General features: G+C 38.6%; 1 long non-coding RNA gene across 1 annotated transcript in view; it reads right to left on the bottom strand.

Annotated features, from left to right (window-relative positions):
• The window catches only part of LOC148108065 (uncharacterized), a 243,378-nt gene that overhangs the window by 56,116 nt on the left and 168,457 nt on the right, over nt 1–18,805 (bottom strand). The window lies entirely within an intron of this gene.

Below are 18,805 nucleotides of genomic sequence, written 5' to 3'. Positions count from 1 at the left end.
AGCTCAGAATGTATTCCCATGAATAAAATGTTACGTTTCTCCATATTATTCTTTCTTACTTCATGTTTCAGCTGTTACTTCATGTTTCAAACAAATTTATTTTTGTTTCATAATTAATTTCATAATTCTGCATAGCTAACTCTAATATTATACTTAGAAAAAATGTATATATATGACCCACAAATTCCACACTTAGAAATATTCCCAAGAGAACTGTAATATATGTTCACTAGAAGATAGGCAATAGAATGTTCAGAGCAGCATTATTCCTAATAGCCCTGAAGTGGAAACTGCCTAAACCCACACAACAGTGTAAAGGATAAGTCAAGTATATTCATACAATGGATTACTACAGAGCAGTGAGAATGATATAGATGAATCCCATAAACATAACATTGAGCAAAAGAAGCCAGACCCTAAAGAGTAATGATGATTCATTTTATATAAAGACAAAAATAAGCAAAACCAAACCATGTTATTAGAAATCAGAAAACATGTTACACTTGACCAAGGAGGGAGCAGGAGGAAGAGTTCTAGGGAGCTGGAAAAGGACTGTTTCTTGAACTGGGTGTTGGTTACATGTGTGTTCAGGCTGTAAAATGCATCAAGCTATCTGCTTATGATATCTTCACTTTTCTGAATGTGAATCTCACTTCAATAAAAAGCTAACACACACACACACACACACACACACACACACACACAAATAAACACCAAAAATACCTGGTAGGTCATCACTGTCAAGATTTGTAAACTTTAGAATGTGAATGTAGCGAGCAGTGCAAATAAAAAATACTGTAAGAATTCACCACATAAATCAGCCTGGCCCAACTGTCATATCAGTATAATAGAGGAAAATGTCATGTAGCATAAAGGATTAGTCCCCCGCATTATTGTCTTTAAGTGTCTGACACCAATGAAGGTACATCTGCAGAATCACACAAATTCAGGATGTGATGCATCAGACACATCCATGAAATGAGGGACAGAGTATGTGGTATAGAACGCATTTCTCCCAAGCTTTCCCAAGAAAAAGAAAATACATTTCTTATCATGTCTGTCTCTTCCGTCCTTAGATCCCATTCCAAAGATAAAGCATAATGAGAGGAGACACCCTGTCAATAGAAAACTCATTTTGCCTAGACCCATAACAAATGGGTCAACTGAAACCCATAAATCATTGCCTAAGCCTTAGCCAAAGTTGATCAGAAATCTTTTCCCAAAAAGGAAATATTTCTTCTCTTAAAAGTGCAGCATCCTCTGGATAACAATAGAACTCCATAACGAAACATTTGCACTGGAATATGTTTCTGAAGAGACAGCTAATGGAGTTGCTAAAAGGCTTATAACTCCTCTGATAAGGAGTTCCAGAATCAGTGAATTGCATACATTTTTCTAAGTTCATATGACTAAAAACCACTTAAAAATTGAAACATATCCTTTTATGCAAAGCAAAAGATAAACATGTTAAATGGAAAAACCTCTAAATTATTTCATAATCAACATTCAACTGTAAAGACTACCTGGATTTGGGCACTAAGACATTAAGGACTTTTTTAATTCAAAGTGTGGTTCTTAGAGTTGGATGGGGAAGTTTGGTGGGAACATCTTAAAGTTCTTTAATATTTTAGCTCTTGATCAAGGCAAATCAAATGCAAATCATATGTACAGAGTTCATGTCAGTAAGTACTGTCTTCCAATACTGCCTAGTTACTATCCTAAGAAATAGCTAAAGGGGCACCTGGGTGGCTCGGTCAGCTAAACATCTGACTCTTGATTTCAGCTCAGGTTATGATCTCAGGGTTGTGAGATCGAGCCCCACATTGGGCTCACGTTGGGCATGGAGCCTGCTTAAGATTCTCTCTCTCCGTCTGCCCTCCCCCTCTAAAAAAAGAAAAGAAAAGAAAAGAAAAGAAAAGAAAAGAAAAGAAAAGAAAAGAAAAGAAAAGAAAAGAAAAGAAAAAAGAAAAGAAGAAGAAGGAGGAGGAGGAGGAGGAGGAGGAGGAGAAGAAGAAGAAAAGAAATAGCTACAAAGGAACTTAAGAGAATGTCAACTCCAACTTTCTTGTTTTCTAGTTGAAATGGGAACTAGCTGGCTGAATAACTTACCTAAGATCACTGAGTAAAGAGTGTCAGGGCAGGAATCAGAGCTAGGTCTCCCAACCTCCAGTTAGTCTCAACTCCGCTGCAGGACACTGTCTCACCTGTGAGCCTCTAAACCACTTCAGTAGACCAGTAGTCCATGGCAGGTGGTCCCCTCAGACTCCACTCAAGCGAAAATGATGAATAATACTGACAGAACTAGACAGAGGGAGAACCACCACACCCCCATCCAGCAAACCAATGTACTACTTAGAAGCACAGACCTCTTTATTTATTGAAGATGGATATTTCAGGAATGTAACAAAGAACTGGTTTTTAGAAATCAAAACAGTTTAATATATTTTTTAAATGTCCACTTCTCAGCTTGGGATTCTGATATTGTGTGTGTGTGTGTGTGTGTATATATATATATATACATATATATATATATATATATATATATATATATATATATATCCTGAAAGATAGAAAACATAGACAAATACAAGTAAAATGGTATCATCCAGAATATATAACCACATAGCAGGACCCCCTCAGCTAACTATAGTTATGAGCATGTTTCTCATGCTCTTTTCTTCTCCTGACACATGTCCAACAAGCAACCCAGCTTCCTTACTCAAGAAGAAAGGCCCATTGGCAAGTGGCACTCAAACATGGAGGCCTGAAAGAAGATCCCATTCTCTGGAAGATGTGTTAAAGACATTTCACAACAAGATCAAGTAGCTTTCTCCTCCAGAGTTTATCAAGACTGATAATAAAGCGAACGCAGTCTATGTCTGTGACTCTCTCTCTCTCACACACACACATACACACATTGTACAGTGAGAGAAGGAGAGAAGGATTCCTTGTGTGTCCTGTTTTATATACTTTAATTATTTGGCCTTAGAGTAAGGAGCCAGAATTCTATGATTATTTTTTAAATGAACAAAAATCCATGTTGGAGCCTTTTACTCCAGAATCACTGCTTCCAGTAAATAACATGTCACACAATTACAAACTCAACATATTTCTCTAATGTTCTCATTTCTACCAAGATGGACAAATCACTACTTAGAAACCTCCCTGTCTTTAGGTTTAAACCAAGTTAATTTGATAATTGCATTATAGTAAAACAGCAGAGGCTAAGAGTTATAATACAGAAAGTATGGTTAGCATTCATAACTTTTATTTTTAGTTAGCATTGTTCTCACAAGGGTTATTGTTCAGAAGCAAGTCTCCTGACTCATTTCACAAAACATATTACAGGAAATTATTTATAAGTTCCCTGAAGTTTATTTTATCAGTTACCTATTGCTGTAATGACTTAAAGGAATAACGATTTATTTAGCTTATGATCTGCAGGTCAGCAATTTAGGCTGGGTTCAGCTGGATCCTGCTTCTTATCTTGGCTGGGCTCCATCATGGTCTGTGATCCCTGTGGGTTATCTAGGTAGCTCCACGTCTGGGAGTGTTGGCTGGCTGTTTTCTGAGCAATGAGGGTGATTAGGCCATGGGTCTCTCTCATTCTCCAGGGAATTAGCTGAACAGAATCAATGCAATGCCTCTTAAGGCCAAGACTTTGAAGCATTTTGTCTATTCCTCTGCTTTCTATTGGTCGAAGCAAATCACAAGTTCAGCCCAGAGTCAAGAGCTAGGGAAACAGATTATATCTCTTGAAGGGAGGAGGTGCAAAGGTCTCAATTTCCAGAGTGTAGATATAGAGGAGCTATTAATTGAGGCCAACAATACAATCTTTCACATTTTAGTCTCAGACAATGTACTTTCTTCAACAAATTATATCCAGTTAATTAAACAGCCTTGGAAATAAGATCCTAATGTTTATAAATACATAAATATATTTATACATTATACATTTATACTGAATAAATGTATATATTTATACCAAATATTACATTATAATATATATTTATACTGAAATAAAAACTGTTTTTCCTAGAAGCATTACATTAACGGACCTTGAGATTGATGGAGGTGGAAAAGCTTTGCAAATTGTTTTATCTTCAGAGCTTCTAGTAGAGAGCACTTAGTAGTCACTATATAAATTTCTATTGAAAGTTTTTGTGAAATAAGTGGCAGACTCCTCTAAGCTAAACTCATATTCTATCTTCATATTCATATTCTATTTTCTACTTCTATCTTCCTAGCAGGTCTTCTAATCTAAATATATGGATTAATAGTTTGTGATTAGGAGCTAATCTGTTTTATTTGTCAATGTTATTAAATGTATTACATTAAATGAGTGCACTATGCATAGACAAATCTTATGGTTTTTCTGTTATATTCTCTTTTTTTTTTTGGCTCTATCAATGTCCCCATGTTTTGACACTAATGTCAGGCTCCCTCTCCACTCTTCCTAAGTATTTCCAACAAAGCCTATAATGCAGTGACTCTAAACCTGGGCTGCACATTGCAATCACCTGGAAGCTTTAAAAATACTGATGCTGGACCCCACCCCTGACTTTCTGATTTGATTGGTCTGTAACGCAGCCTGAGAATTGGTGTTTTTAAGGCTCCCAGGTGATTGCAATGTGCAGCCAAAGTCACAAACCATCGGTTTCACAGTCTTCACACATTACTTAGGAAAGACTTTTATGATACCACTACCACCTCCAGCCGCTTGTCATATGCTCTAGTATCACACTTCTCCTTTCCTTCCTGGAAGTTATCAGAGCTGACAGCTGGGATCTTGTTTTTATGTCTTTATTTGACTGTTTCCCAGGAAAAACTTCTGGCTGTGCTCTGCATGGCAACACCTGCAAGTATAATGGTAGTTAGCACACAGTAGGCATTCGAAAATCACTGTTGCAGCATAATCACTTATACTGACTCTAATGCACCAAGAGCACACAATCTGTGAATTATAGCTTAGAATTATAGACATAGGACAGGGGTTCTTAAACTTCAGCCCAATCAGAGTCACCTAAAGGGCTTCTTAACACACAACATGCTGGACCTCACCCCCAGAGTTTCTGATTCAGTAGTTCTGGGAAAAGACCTGAGAATTTGCATTTCCAACAAGTTCCCAGTTGATGCTGCTGCTATTAGTCACAGGATCATGGACCACAGACTTTTGTCAAGAGGCAGCAAAGCACAGTGACAAAAAGTATGGCCTGTAGCATGAGACTGCCTGGTTTAAGCCCCAGCCCTGCTACTGATTAACTATATGATAATCGCAAAGATGCTTAACTTCCTAACCGCCTCAGCTTCTTTATCTGTAAAATGGAAAAAAAAAAAAAAAAAAAGAACTTGCCTCCTCAACTTGTTATAAGGATTAAGTGAGTTCATATTTGTAAAATGCTTGGAAAAGGACTAGATAGGTAGGAGGCACTGCATAACTTAAATATATTCACAAATTATGCTTTTAATGGAGGCATATTGATAATATTCCTCAAACTGACTTAAAATGTTAGTTCTACATTTGAAAATTAAAACAAACCACACATGGGATGCCTGGGTGGCTCAGTTAAGCATCTGTCTTGGGCTCAGGTCATGATCCTAGGGTCCTGGAATCAAGTCCCGTATCCAGGCTCCTTGCTCAGTGGGGAGCCTGCTTCTCCCTCTGCCTGCTGCTCCCTCTGCTTGTACTCTCTCTCTCTGACAAATAAATACAATCTTAAACACACACACACAAAGAATCACTATGGCATCCCAATCTCAAAGCATGATACATCAGATTAATCATCATAATAAATGCCATTAAGTGATTGTCCAGTCTGTGCTAATGCTTTAGAAGTATGTCTTATTTTATCTTTCCAAATATGAAGTGTTTTTGGACTCAATTAACATATAAAGAAGCTGAGGCTCACAAAGGTAGTGACATTTTAGTGAGCCAGCAAATTCTACAATTAAAGTACTAAGAATTTCTTCTAAAAAAAGAAGAAAAAGAATATCTCTTGAAGTGAACAAAAAGAAAAAGAATTAGATCATGTATAATTCAGGACTCTCAATAATAAGAAAATCCTTTAACTGGCTAACTCATGTGTCTAAAAATACAAGATACACTGTTTAAACTACAGCTGGATCTAGGGGTTCAAATCGATCTATTTATTCTGGATTCATGTCCTCTTTCATTTTCTATTGTTCTCATTTTCTTCCACCTCCTCTTCTTCTACTTCCTTCTCTCTTGGGCTCTTGTCTCTGTGTTAGCTTCACTCTCAACTAAGCCCTTTACAAGGTGACCCCCAACAGATCAAAGCTAATACCATCTTCATGGGGAACATTCCCACAGAGTTTTCCTCTTCACAGTTCAAGTTAAAGTTCTAGAATTGAATCTCAGCTAAGCTGAATCATATACCTGTCCCAAACCAATCACTGTTGCTGAGGGTACAGAACATGCTAATTCATCTGGCCTGGGACACATGTCTACTCTTAGTGCTGCAGAAGTATCCCTCTCAATTAGACCAAAGGATGGATATTGAAGAAGTTTGATTCTCCAAAGTAAAATCAAAGAACTGTTAGCAAAAGAAGGAAAGCAGATGTTGATTCCTGAATCAACTATTCCTCACTAGGTCTACTGCTTTCTGGGCTGGAAATCAGACCATCTGGTCTGGTCTCTTTTTCTCTGTATGACCAAGTTATATTGACTTTGTCAAGCCTATTAATCTCTCTTGGTTTTATTCTCTTCATCTATTACTGAAGAAGTGGACTTGGAATTCCAGGCTTTCTCTAATCAGCAAAATTCAGAGGTTTTCATGTATACATGTCTTGCCAACCCAACTTGACTAACCAAATCCAATCATTTTTTAAAATTCTCATTGAAAGAACCTAAATGGACCTGGAAATCATGCAGCCAAGGAAGTGGGAAGATACAGAGGTGAATTTGTAAGAGGAATAAGGGAAGCAACAATGGCATCATGTTTATCTTCAGTATGTGAGTACTGAGCAAAAAACAGGGACACCAAGCTAGCAGTATAAAGAAAGGCTAGAGGAGACCAGGGAAAAGATGGGTCAGCTGAGAAAAAGCTTCTAGGATAAAGAGGTATTTGAGCTGAATTTTAAAGGAAAGGTGGGGGACTATCGTATAAATGGAAATGGAGAGGTATTTCTGGCAAAGGGAATGGCATGAGCCATGAGGCATAAAGGTATATAGCATGGCCAGAATTAGATCTTGTGAGGTTGAGGGGTTGGGGAGCGACTCAGCTGAAAGGTAGACTAGGAAAAACTGTAGAAGGCTTAGCATGCTGTGTTAGGAAGCTTTGGCTATCTTCTGTAGTGAGGGTTGAGAAGACAGAAGGCAAGATGGCAAGAAAGCAGGTAGCTAGCAAGAAGATCAGGTCAACACTGGGCATAGAGTGTCCAATATAATCCTCAGTATAGTCCTGCTGAAATAGCCATTATCCCTATTTTACAGATGGGAAAACTGAGGCTTGGTTGGGGTTGAATAATATGCCTAATCACTGGTGCATCAGAAGTGTGTTGATTGAGCTGGAGCTTCTACACAGATTATCTGATGAGTTCAAAGCTAGTATTTCTTCCACTCTGCCCCTGATATCCCACCTTTCATCCCAGAAGAGTCCTGTAAAGACTGAATTTAGCTCTCCACAAGTAGGAATTCAGATGTGATTGGCTGAAACAGCTCTCTTCTTAGTGTCATCCATAACACTCCCAGTGTTTTTAGCAGTTAACCATGGCATTCTTCTCCAATCAGCCCAACAGGAATTATTTTTAACTCATGATAATGTGATGTTTGCAAAACTTGGTTAGTTACTAAGAGAGGAACACTTGGCAATTTCACAAAGTGTCTAACTGGTTACTTCTGCAAACAAGTCACTGAGTGAGGTTTCTGGAAAGAGGGCAGACTGTCTCCAAGAACAAGTATAACTCCAAATATAGAAATATATTTAAATCAAGTAACTTTTGTAATTGGACCAATGGACATAGGACACTGTGTAAGCTTGCCACAAAACATTATTAGGGAAAAACTTTCCCAACTCTGTCAAGCTCACAATTCCTTGGATTGCCTAGAAATTAGATTTAAAGTCAGAAATTAAAGACAATAATCTTGTCATAGCCCTGTGTATCATACCGATTGACTATCAGTTTTGAAAATTAGCCTAACAGACTCATCTCGACTTTTCCTTTAATTAGAAATCAAAATCAAGAGGGAAAACAGGTAATTCAATTTTCCTTACAGAATGTCATCTTGTCACCTACATCTGCATTGTCAGGCCAAGTAATGCCAGGTAACACCATGAGTTTCCATCTTTCCCATTTCAAAAGATACAATGAACAGAAGCCTGTCTGAAGCCATTCTTTAAAAAGAGAGTCCTGCAACTAATGTGTTGATTCTGTATTTCTCAAAAGAATTGCAATTATCACCACAGTAAAATTTGATGTCTTAGCTCCAAGGATCTCATTTAGAAACTGTACTTCAGTTTGAGACATTTTATGAAACCACTGAAAAGTTTGCAATATAGTCAAAGTATAAGAACCTATAAAGGATTATGTAATCACTATGTCTTGTATACGAAGTGTTGGTTTTGGATTGCTAACAAATGTTCAAACTCCCTTAGGGGGGAAAAAAAAAGAAAGAAAAAGAAAAACAAATTGTGGGGCCAAGAGGATGAGTGGATTGAGTGTCAGCGTTTATGTTCAAGCAGTGTGGATTGGCTCCAGCCTGAGGTTAACTTAGAATTAAAATGGAACTGGTGGTCTTAACTTGGCAGACAAGAGGTTATAACAAATCTATGACCACATACATACAGACACCACGGTCGCCAGCTAAACCACACACATGTGGTACACTCAGCTTCAGTGAGGCAGTTACCAACAAAATTGAGATCCTTTTTCTTCCCTTTTTAGAAAACAGAGAAAACCTTATCCCTTTACACAGCAGTTAAAGGAACCTATATCATAGTCAACAGATTAAATTGTCTTCTACCTGGAATTTAAATTAACATTATTAATAGCTGGAGAAAGTTCATCCTCAGTAAAAAGCAAACTATCTCTCATCAACCAATCATTTATCTTCCTACCAAAATGATAGTGAGCTTAAAAAAAAAAATGCAGTATCTTCCTCTATGCTCATAATGAAGACCTCTCTGCTTTTCTTGAATCTAATGAATGAGCATGTTTCACACCCTCTTGGTATTCATTTTGGGAAGTCAAACTCACTGGCTGTTACCAAAGCAATCAAGATTCAAGACACCACTAGTTAAAGCTTCAAAGAGGCAAACCACATGTAGACATTGGTGGATTGCTGAGCATCCCCCAGAAGTTAAGAAGAGAAGGAACAGCTCCACTATGAAGGAGAGGCCAAGGTAAAGAGTGGAGATAAGATCTATCATGGTAGGCTGCCATTGTGTTCACATAGTGGGTCCCAAGTTATGGTGAACCTTAAGAATTAGTGCTTGTATCCAGAGAACAAATAACTGTAACATGGAGAAGAAAGTAGGCTCCAAGTTTTTAACAAAGCTGAATGGGATATCACACTCTACCAAATGAGGGTGAGGTAATTATGAAATGTTTGGAGGATGGTCTCACCTGTGTTGTCAAAATTCTATTGGGTTTAAGGGGTTCCCCTGGATCATGCAAAATATCAGTTATCTATTGCTGCATAACAAACTACCCCAAACTAAGTGCCCTAAAACACCAAACTAAATTATTACTTATAAGATTATGAGTCATGTAGGCTGCAGCCTTGCTGATCTGGGCCAAACTCAGCTGATGTTGGCTGGATTCATTCATGGTGAGTCAGCTGGAGGCTGGCTAGCTAAAATGATATTAGTCTGTGATAGTTGTAGGCTGGGGCAATGAAGGTGATTAAGCCACATATTTCCATCCTCTAGCAAGTTAGTCTTGACTAGGTCTCATGGACTAACAATGTTCCAAAAGAGTGAGCAGAAGCATGCAAATCCTCTTGAGGCCCAGGCTTTACTTTTGCTGTATTTGATTGGCCAAAACCAGTCAAGACCAGGAGCAGAGAAATAAACTCTGCCTCTTGATGGGAGTTGCTACCAAGGTTCATTGCAAGGGACAGGTTAAAGAAAAAGGAAAACTTGAAGCCATTTTTGTAATCAATCCACCACATCCATCTACTCAGTGGCTATTGTTAGGCGTGAACATTCTTACTTCAAATTCCCAGACTTTTTCTGCTACCCCACACTATGTTACATACACTCCAGCCCATATTTGATCTAGCAGACATCAAGAAATACTAAGCGTGGCTGCTTTTGAGTTGTACTTTCTGACTTATTATAAGCTCTCACCATTTCATTGCTGCATGACTTCGTGGAAATTACTTAATCTGTGACCTGTTTTCTCATTTTTAAGATGGAGTTAATCATAGAGCCTAACTCACAAGGCTACTGTTGAGAACTAAATAATATACACGAAGCTTTGAAAAAGAGACTGATATTTAAAGTGATTAAAATATCACCACCATCATTAACAATATTGACACAAAAAGTTCTGATCCATCTTTTTTTCCCTATTCATATCCCTTTCTATTACAAGGTCCTGGAACACAGAAGTTTCTCCCATGCAACATCCAACTGACCCTTTTCTCTTGTCCTGGACCTCTCCCACATTAGTGGAAGATAGATCAGCCTTCTCCTATGATGCCAATTTTCTGGACAGAGACATTAGTGCACTTAAATTTCCAAGTCGACCTTCAGGCCTGGGGGCTGCCGGCCAAGAGCTTCCTGCCACTTCCCGTAGCCTGAACTCTAAGAGTCTGGGGTTTGCCTTGTTAAAATGTGGTATAGGCTGGGATTCCTCAGGCCTGGAGCTATGCTGGGGCCAAGACATTTGTGGCCTACACTGGCTCAGAAATCTGTCCTGATTTGCTGCTACTGAGAATCTGTGTGTCTATATACAAACACTTACAAGTGGGTGGGTCTTGTACAAGTACAAACTCACGAAAGTTCATGATTTGAGAAAAGACTACTATACACATACTGCTATGGGAGCAATAGTAATCAGGAGGTCTTCTTCCCTATATAGATTTTTCCAGAATAACCTTATCTTAAAATCATAAACAACCTCTGATAGAGTGGGTATAGAAATAAAGTTTTATTTGTCTTTTGCTTTTCTCTAGGATAATACAACAATTGCATGAATAACTACCTCATAAACACTACTGTCCATATAAATGTATATACTGATATATGCCTAAAAAGGTGTATCTCTTACTTTTCTCTTTAATATTCTTAATAGTTCTAATAATTTTTTAAAGATTTTATATATTTATTTGAGAGAGAGAGCACACAAGCAAGGAGAAGGGCAGAGGGAGAGGGAGAAGCAGACTCCCCACTGAGCATGGAGCCTGATGGAGGGCTCAATCTCAGGACCCTGAGATCATTACCTGAGCCAAAGTCAGATGCTTAACCAACTGAGCCACCCAGGCACCCCAATAATTCTAATAATTCTTAATATTCTAATAAATAATATTCTCTCACTTTTTTAATTCAAAGGAAGCTTCAAAGAGATCATTCTGGACCCTTGCTACTCAAAATGTGGTTTGCTGATCAGTAGAATCAGCCTCACCCAAGAACCTGTTTGACCTACCCCAGACCTACAAGACTAGAATCTGTCTTTTAGCAAGTCCTCTGATTCTGATGCACATTAAAATCTGAAGAGAACTAGGGGTAGGCCAGTACTTCTTAAATATCAGGAAAGCTATATAATCATCTAGAACACTTGACACAGATTTTTGGGCCCTACCCTAGAGATTTTTATTCAATAGATCTGGGGAGAGGCCCAAGATACTGCATTTTTAACAATATCCCAGATGCTGCAGATGCTACTGGCTCAGGAACCACTTTGTGTAGCAGGGACCAAGGCCTTCATTTCACAGCTGTAGAAAATGGTGGGTACGGGTGATAACTAAATTATCCAGTACCTCAACAATTATGTAGAGATTAAGACCAGATCTCAGTCTCTGAGTTTCCTTCCCAGAGGCCTTTCTGATTGTGACACTGCTTTCAAAGGGATTCTCTGTCTTTTTTCTCCTCTCACACGACTTCCATATTCCCTGTCACTGTATGACCTACAGCCTTCTTTTCAATTTCTGACAGTTCCATTTCCTTAACCATTTCAAACATAAATTTCATTTTATCCTCTGAGTTTTTCAAATCCTGGCAGAGGGCTGAAACAAGTTGCTCAAATAACGTTTATTGAATTGAACCCTCTTTCCTAGTTCTCTTTCCTAAGTTCCCCTCCTTAGACCTTCTTACTCCAGGCAGTCATTGCCGTGCTCAGAATCAGCTCTACTACCTAGATCTCTAGCATCAACCCAATTTATGCCTGCTTTTACTCTTAATACATCTTCTCTTTTGTACCAGCCACACTAACAGCTATTTCTCCTGTACTTTACCTCCAAGCTACTCAGTCCCTCAGTAAACATGAAGTAGTAAGCGGAAAAGGGAAAAAAATAACTTGACTTTGAAAAAAGTAAGTCTGAGGAAAGCAAACAGAAGCAAGAGCTGAGGCATTAAATCACTTTCCATTTGGCCTTTTTCTTTTTTTTTTTTTTAAAGATTTATTTGAGAGAGAAAGACTGCACATATACACATGCTAGTCAGGCGAGGGGCATAGGGAGAGAATCTTCAAGCAAACTCCCAGCTGAGTGAGGGGCCAGATGCAGGACTCAATCTCATGACCCATGAGATGATGACCTGAGCCAAAACTAAGAGTGGGACGCTTAACCAACTAAACCACCCAGGCTCTCCTCCATTTGGACCTTTCCTAATACTGGCCACTGAACACCTAATGCACAGTTCAGATGAAAACTCAAAGTTGAATAAAGCCCCACTTATAAGAATATGTTATATGTCCAATAATAACTATTAAGGATTTGTAATTAAAAGATACAGAGAGTTTAAGTTTTTTAAAAAGGGCAGGATTTCAAAATCCTTTTTTCTTTTTTTTTTAATTTTAAATTTTTATTATGTTAGTCACCATACAGTACATCCTTAAGTTTTTGATGTAGTGTTCCATGATTCATTGTTTGCGTATAACACCCAGTGCTCCATGCAATACATGCCCTCCCTAATACCCATCAACAGACTAGCCCATCCCGCACCCCCCTCCCCTCTAAAACCCTGAATCTTTCAAAATCCTTTGATGTATGTTGGATGAATTCCCAAACTGACCAAGTAGTTCTAATTGGTTAAGCAAGTGCCACCTTCCTCCCTCAGTGCTGTGTTTCCTCTCCTAAAAAACACTTACTCTCCCAAAGAAAAAAAGCTTTATGAGTAGAGTTGCCAGGTGCAGCAAAAAAAAAAAAAAAAAAAAAAAAAGAAAGAAAAGAAAAGAAAAATACAGGTGAGTAAAATTTTAATTTCAGATAAACAATGAAGAAGTTTTATTTTTAAAATATCCCTATTCTTATAAGTACTACAATAATGTACTATAAATATTGAAAATTTTTATAGTACACTAGAAAATTATTTGTTGTTTATTTGAAATTCAAATGTAACCAGCAGTCCTGTATTTTTCCAGCTTGTAATTTCAGAAAATTAAAAGCCATGCAAAATTTTACCAGGAATGAAAACAGGCAAGTAACAGAGTAGGAGAAGGAACTTGAAATAAAAATAGCTGGCAAAGGATTGATATCCAAAACACATAAAGAATGCCTCCAAATCAAAGAGAGAACACATTTTTTTAAAAGGGAAAATGACCGGAATGGGCATTTCTCAAAAGAGGATATATATAAGTAGCCAGGTCAAAAGGTGCTCAATTTCACAATTCATCAGGGAAATGAAAATTAAAACCCCAGTGAGATTCCATGTACACTACCAGAATGAACAAATTACATTAAGTGTTGGTGAAAAATTAGAGTAACTAGACCCTCATCCTCTGAGGGTGAGAGTATAAGCCTGCAACCATGCCAACCATCTGGCAGTACAATTAAAACTGAACATACGCATATCCTATGGCCCCGCCATCCTACTCCTGGGTGCATACCCAGCAGATACATGTACATCTGTTCACTAAAGACATGTTCACAAATATTCATAAAGCATTAATCATAACAGCCACAACTAGAAGTAGTATCTACCAAATATCTACCAGGAATAAAATAGATAACAAATTATGACATATTTAAACAATAATTTACTATTTAGCAATAAGAATGTACAATCTACAATAATATACTGCAATATGGATCAGTATCATTAAAATTTTTTTGAGTACCAGAAGCCAGACACAGAAAAGCACATACTCTCTATTATTCATTTACATATTATATAAAGTTTCAAAAGCAGGAAAAATAGTCTTTGGTGCAAAATCATAATAGTGTTTATCCTTGGACAGATCGTGACTGGATAGGGGTATGGGGACTTCAGAGGCTGGCCATGTTCTGTTTCTTCATTCCAGTAATGGTTTGTAACTGTTTTGTGAAAGTCCTGGGTTGTATACTTAACATCTGTAGCCTCTGCCAAATATGTTATACTTCAATGAGATGTACATTAAAACCTCTGAAAGAAGTTACCATGAAAAAGACTGCTACCCTCTGACCACAATCATGTTTGTATAAGAGCAATCAATATCATTATCATCAGAGCCATCATCACCATAATCATATACCCTATTATGTAAGAATTTGCCATGGGCTAAGCTAGGTTCTTGATATTTTGCTCACATCACCTCATTTGACCTTTTTAATCTTCATAAAAACACTACCCGGCAGAATTATTCTTCCACTTTTACAGATGAAGAAACATAGGCTAAAAGAGGATTGGTAGCTTGTCAAGGGAAACATAGTTTTTAAGTGGCAGAGGCAAATTTTTAAACCTTATCTGATTCTAAAGCAGGTGCCCTTTTCTCTGTGGGCAGCCATACTGAATCTACAGGTAGAGACTGTAAATTCCAAAGGGGAAGAGGTTTAAATTTCTTCCCTAAACTGGCTTTCTGAGTCCTAAGGTAACATAAACCCTCAAATTTCAGTCCCCTTTTTGTGCTAAGAAACATTCGTATGAATTCTGGATTTAATTAAATTACCTAGAATTAATTCATGATTCCTAAAATCAATTCCAGGTAAAAGAAATAAGGAAATGTAAATTTCTTTTTAGTATCTCAATTATGCTCCAAATATTTAAGGAAAAACAAAAACAAAACAGACTTTGACACTCAAGCAACATATCCTCCTATATAGTTTCCACAAACACATTCACTTTACAAGTTGCATTCACATGTCCATTAACAAGTTTTTCCTGCCAGTGCTTTTCAAACTTTAAGCAAGAATCATCTGGAAAGCTTGTCTGAACAGATTTCTGGGCCCCACCCCAAGATTCTGATTCAATAACTCTGAGGTGAGCCGGAGAATTTGCATTCTTTACAAGCCCCCAGGTGATACTGATGCTATTGGTCATCAGACCACACTTGGACTAGTACTGCTTTATGCCAAGACAGACAACATAGAAGAAATGCACACAACTGCTCTGTTTGGGGACTGATTGTTCTGACTTTGTCACTAACATTTACAGCTACTATATCTCAGGCTAGGTCCATGTGATAGTTTAAGAGATCAACTGGCCTCCCCACTCCTACCCTCAAGGTCTGTCTTGATCATTCGTGCCCTTTGTCTTTATCATCATTAGTGTCACTGTCATCCATTCTGTCTATTGGCCATGAAGATTCCTGAAAGCCTGGATTCTGCCTGTCCTTTGCTCTCCTGTGAACTGCAAGCTCTCCAGTATCCCAATTTTCCACATGATGTGCATATTTGCTACATTTTAGTTTGCTTTGTGCCAAAGGTAAAAAAATAAAATTACAGATCTGTAGGAATTAAAAGTCATCTCTTAGAATTTTGTTGTGGTTTATTAATTAATTTTGCTTTGCTTTTTTCCTAATCTGGGTATTTTAAAAGAGAATAAATTCACTATACTACATTGCAGATGAAGGACCCCAAGGAGTCCTTAAGTAATTCCCAACACCTCTCTTGTTTTCCACTCTTCTTCAGAAAGCCCAAAACAGTTTCTCTCCATGGATCCTCAGCTCAAGTCTCTCCCCAAGAGTTCTGAGGCATTCTTTAGGACACCAGCTTTGTTGAGGGATGCATAGGATCAGCTTCCTTACATCAAGCAGTCAATCACATAATCTGGAAAGCATTGGGCTATAGGAAGCAAGACTCTTGACTCTGCCTTAATAACTCATAGCCAGTTTATAAATTCGAGGCATTAAATGGGGCAGGGCCAGGGTGGGGGGATGGATGGAATCACTAGATCCCTGATGTGGCTCCTAGCTAGCTATGTCACTCTTGGGAATGCCACTTTACTTCCCTTCCCCTTCAGTTGTAAAACAGGGACCATTTTAAGTGATCCCCAAGATCCTCCTTCTCTAAGAGTCTGTAAAACCATGAACCAATAGACAAGACCAAAGAAAACACCCTCCTTTCCAACTTGGCACAAGTGGAAGTTTTACTCTAGGGAAACAGACTCTCATGATGTGTAGGTCACAGAGAAAAGTCAAGCAAATAAAAGGACAGGGAAAAAAGAAATCAGGGACAGAAAAGGCATGTGCAATGCACCGCAAGAAGAGAAAGTGCTGCTTTTCTTTTTCTCCCTCTGAAGTTGATAGAGAAAAAAGCAATAAAATCCAAAATCCAACAATATCAACCAGAAATCAGTCTGTTTTTCAGATTCTGCTGCTACAGTAGCAAAAGAAAGTAGCCAGCTCCTTCTCAGGGGCTCCTGGGTAGGGAGCATCCATCAAATCACAGACACGCCCTCTATTCAAATTCGATTTGGCTAAAATGACTTTTTTATGAGAATTCATGAGAAAATGGTTGACTTCCAGCCCTTATGTTATCAGAGTTGTTTGACATTGAATTACATGGGCCCAGACTATAAATCTTGACTTCAGGCTCACATGCGAGGCATTTGATGTGTCTGGGAACCTGCTGAAGAAAGAAATTAGCTGTAAAACAAAGTAAAATGCCTGTTCCCATGGGAAGACTCGGCAGGACTGCTAATAGATCATGTGTTCGTTTGGAAGACACTTGTTCCTTTGGTCAAACAGCAACTAATATTTTTGCTTTCCACTGCCTTGAACAGGAAATATGGTGCTAAGGGCCGACAGACAGGGCAAGGCATCAGATTAATTACACGGTCAGTAAACATTTGCTCACCCATGTTTCCTAACGGTCTGAACACTTCCTGGTTAGAGATCAGGGATGCCACTGGCCTCTGTTAACTATTTTACTCTTGTATAAATGTCTGGGAAGATGGAGTACATTTTCAGGGAGCCCCACAATGAGAGGATGATGGGGGCACAGAGGACTCAGAACTGTTGAAAGCCACCCCTGCTTGCAACCTGTGCTGTGGCTGCCACAGTCCACTGCCCTCACAAGGACAGAGCATCTGGAAACTCGGAGGGAGAGACTCAATAAGGTGATGTGATGTCATTTGGAAATTTCCTTTCCCCTCTGGGGGATAGATTTTTTTTTTTTTTTTTTTTTTTTTTTTTTTTTTTTTGAGACAGAGAGCACACACAGATGTGACCAGGGAGAAGGACAGAGGGAGAGAGAGAATCCCAAGCAGACTCCCCGCTGAGCGGCAAGCCAGACATGAGGTTCAATCCCACGACCCTGAGATCATGACCCCAGACAAAATCAAGGGTCAGATGCTTAACCGTCTGAGTTACCCAGGTGCCCCTGGGGGATAGATATTAAATGGAACTTCAGATTCTTTCTAAAGAAGAGAAAAGGCAAAGCATTCTGGGAAAGATAGATGGTAACCACATCAGAACACTTGCCATCTACTCTACTCTACTTGGAAATCTCTTCTCTAGGGCAACTGCAAAGAATGGACAAAGACCATGCCTGCCTGGAGCTATTCTTTAAAGCAATGTTTCTCCAAGTGTGACCCTGGACCAACAGTCCAGGCATCCCCTGGAAACTTGTTAAAATGCAGAATCTCAGGCCCCACCACAGACCTGCTCAATAGGAAACCCTTGGGGTAGGGCTGGCAATCTGAATTACAACAAATTTTTCTGGTGACTCTGATAACACTAAAGTTTAAGAATCCCTGCCATAAAAGGATCCTCATATACCTGCTATACAGATGCCATCCAAGACCTAGACTCAAGTTCTCTGCTATAATCTATAAGGTCCTTATGATCTGGCCCAACCCACGGGTTGCAGTCATAAATGCCAGCTATACATACCTCTACTAGGTCCAGTTTATTCCCTCTTTGAGGACTTTGCCTGGAAACTTCTCGTGTCTGGCTCATTAGCTCATTCAGTTTCCCATTTAAATGTCGCATTTTTCATAAAGTAGTCCCCTACCACAGACACCCTTTTAAGTATCTGCCAACAGACACTGTCCAGCATTGTCCATGTAGCAACTTTCCAAGACTGGAGATAACTACATGGCTTTGTTTCTATGTTGATGGCCCATTCTTCCCAGAGTAGAATATAAAACTCTGTAAGAGTTCTTTATGCCCACTATACACTATGTCTAATATATACCCTCTACACTTCTAAAAAGTGTAGCATCCATGCCCTCTCCTCCCACCTCTTCTCAAAATCTAGTCTCATTTGTCATTTATACCTTAATAAAGCTGGTGAAAAACTCTGTTCTTATACATTCTAAGTTAAAAATCAATATAAATGAAAAGTAGACAAAGCATTTACATCAAGAGAAATGAAAAACTATTAAAATTCCAGGCATCATTCAATAAGTACTATGTGCCTTTTAGATGCCAGGGAGGGTCAAAAGGGTCCCCCAAGATAGCACACTTTAAAGGGGCATCTAAA

The sequence above is a fragment of the Ursus americanus genome, chromosome 22 (assembly GCF_024610735.1).
Source record: "Ursus americanus isolate L20-20 chromosome 22, mUrsAme1.1.p, whole genome shotgun sequence".
Taxonomy (NCBI): domain Eukaryota; kingdom Metazoa; phylum Chordata; class Mammalia; order Carnivora; family Ursidae; genus Ursus; species Ursus americanus.
This window is presented reverse-complemented; position numbering and strand designations above follow the sequence as displayed.